Source organism: Alligator sinensis, unplaced genomic scaffold, assembly GCF_000455745.1.
Source record: "Alligator sinensis unplaced genomic scaffold, ASM45574v1 scaffold250_1, whole genome shotgun sequence".
Classification (NCBI taxonomy): domain Eukaryota; kingdom Metazoa; phylum Chordata; order Crocodylia; family Alligatoridae; genus Alligator; species Alligator sinensis.
Window position 1 is genome coordinate 4,222,363 of NW_005841888.1, and position 3,334 is coordinate 4,225,696.

Here is a 3,334-nt window from a genome sequence, read left to right on the forward strand (position 1 = left end):
CCTCACAAACGGCCCTTGGGGCGGGGGAGCCGGGTTGCTTATTGTTTCTCCTCCTCCTTAGTAGAGCTGCCCGGCCTTTTGCAGAGACATGGCAAGAGCAGGCCTCACGAGCCCCAGGAGCTTTCACCCGGGTCGTGCAAGAGCTGTGGGAGTCCACCAGCATAGACCAGACAGGATTAGGGCCTAGGGGCCTTATCTCCAAACCCTTCTGGCTTAGCCTGGTGTTTACCAAATATTCACAGCCCCACCACCTTCACAGCTGCTGGCAGCACAAGGCACAACACCTGGGAGCAAGAAAATACAGGCGCATGCATGAGGATGATGGGTACAAATAGCTGAGGTTGTGCAACCCTAAAATGCAGTCATGCATGAATACGTACATAAGCTGTACACACTATCAAGATCAAAGGTCTATATCACAGATTATTAGCATATAACAATGATAAGTGTTTTTCCATGATCAGGGCCGTCCCTGGGCAGGGGGTGAATCGGAGCAACTGCCCTGGCCCCTGCCCTTCGGGGGTCCCTGCAGAGCCAGACGGAGCAGTGGCTCCGTGTCCAGCTGCTCACTACCCCTCCCCCCTGCCGCTGACACCTGCGGCAGCAGCAGCTTCCTCGGGTCCAGGGCCTGTGGGATCTGAGCAGGAGTGGGGCCAAGCATGGGCTGATTTGCCTCGGGCCCCGCACCTTGCTCAGGTCGCCTCTGTCCATGATACAGGTTTCCCTCACTTTATACTTCTGTACATATGTTCCTGGAAAACGGTGCATCACTTGAATTCACATAAAGGAAACCCACTTTACAATGTAACAAATAGGGATACGTTCCAAGACCTCGACTACTGACCCCCAGACTCATTTCTACCACTTCAGGACAATTTTGGTACTCACCAACAGCAGACAGTACACATAAGCACAGGCTGGTGGTGAATGTTACCGTATTGGGGATGGCAGCTACAGAAACACATGTCGCAGACACCAAGTGAGGGGCACAGATCCACACAGGAGACTATATTTTGGTGCGAGTCCCTCCCACAAAGAACTGCACAAAGCAGCTGAGTGCAGGCTTCTACCACACTGATCGCATCAGAGTGAATTTACCTTGCATATAACGATTTTTTTATATAAAAAGGGTCATCACATAAGAGCAAATTCACACCTACAGAACCCACATAAAGCAAGGGAAATCTATACTTGCTTTAAAATCAGCTGCATATTCTAACTTTATCCAAAAAAACAGGGAATATGAATTTGTGTTTATGAAACAATATTTAAAAAATTGCCCTTTACATGATATTCCTTTATATCACTTGTGGGTACAAGAAGCCTTAGAAAACAGAGGTTTGATTCTCTTCTGCTGCCATGTCCATAAGCCCTGTCCCCTGAGCCTTACCCCCAGACTTCCTCTCTAGTTTAGAACCAATTAAATATCTCAGTGATGCCTTCCACTGTAGCTCCCCAGGCAAATTCTGGGCCAGAACTGAAGTAATGCAACACTCCCACTTTTTTGACCTACCAGGGGACTGGAAGCAGTATGGATATCAGTCAAAGGAGCCTTGAGACTGATTCAGTTTACTGCAGTGCCTGGATGTGCCTCTGAAGCACCAAAATATAAGAGGCACAAAGGTAATTTAAATGTCCCTTTCCCCTCTCTTCCCATTCCTGCCTGCAGTGCATCTCAGAAGGAGTAAGTAATCAAGTCAAGGGACCCCACTCCTAAAGAGCTTACAAACCAAGGGTACAACTCCTCAGTTAAATCAACATGTGGCATCTTAGACCTATTTTGTCTGCTTCCCCAGGCAAGAAGTGTCCAGCCAGATCCGCCTGTGTGCAGCCCCATTTACCTGGGGCTGTATACTGTTTTTAATCTGTACTTGCCAGAGCCCATCCATACAGATCTGACTGCATGTTCAGTCTATTTTCAGACATGCTACAAAAAATGATAGTAGCACAGGCAGTAAAGATTTCTAAAGGAGAAAGAGAGGGGTGCCAGTAACAGTCTAGGGCATAGCTGAAGAAATCTTTGTTTTTCCTTTTGTACATAAGAAGTGAGTGACAACATTGCCCAATTTCATCATGAGAAATGTAGGCCTAATGAAGGCTAATAATTCATTTTTTACAAACAAATATATTTACAATTTACATTTTTATAATAACATTTATATTTTCATGTTTATAACAACTAATCATTAGGCCTATATACCCCCCCCTCCCGGCCAGCTTTAGGGGATAGAGATTTGTTAGCTGCTATAAAGAAGCCCCAAAAAGATCTGCTGAGAAACAGGCCTTCTGGCACTCCTTCAGCACTACTTCTGGTTCAGGAGATAGCATACATGGGAAGAGCCTTGCATGGTGTTCCGACAGTAACCTGTGGCCTAGGTTTTGTTTATAAAAACCTTGTCCAAACAGTGAAGCTCTCTCATTCCTACTACTACTAATATAGTATAGCAGTAATAATAATATATATCTATCTATAGTAGCCTTGAATTGGAAATTTCTAAAGAGCCTCCCCAAGGACTTCAGGAATGGGGAAGAAGAATGCAAGTAGCATCTGTAAACAGGAACAGTTAAAAAGGTCACTCAATCTTGAAGGTGCTAAATTTAAAGTCCTGAAATGCCAAGCCTTTTTGGCAGCAAGACAATATTAACATGCATTATGAACTGTTGTAATAAGACCAAGATGTATATACCTGGGAATACTTTCTAGCTTTATGGCAGTTTACATGTTGATCTAAGTAAGGCAAGGGCTGCTGTCAACAATTGGAAATGTTCATACTTATCTGAGAGCAGAATGTGATCCAACATGATCCAATGAGCACATCAAGTTTGAACAGCCTACCTATAGCCTTGATCTTGAAACCTTGTAACTGTATCATAGTGAATCATTCCACTGAACCTGATACAATTACCCATTACAGTAAAGTTAATCAAATTCTTAAATGTTTGCATAATGATGGATCAATATAATAAATCAGAAAAAATAACAGTATTTCAGATGTATGAAATGTTATCATATTACTTTTAGTTTAAAATAAAACATACAAAGCAAGTTAGTTGTTTTTGAGGGTAGAAAACCTGGTCATTTTCATCCCTTACAAATTTAGTTCTCTCTCCTATCGCTCCGAGAATTCAGCAGTAATCACACACTCCTACACACATATTGGCATCATGTAGCAGCAAAAAGAAATCAATTTACATCTACTCTGGAAAATCTCCCATGCTTATGGGGCTTTTCCTATATAATTATCACTTGCCTCAGTCTACCAAATGTAGACAGAATCAGTTATTTTCAACACTATGTCCTAAACCAGCAATGGTCAAAATGCAGCCCATGGGC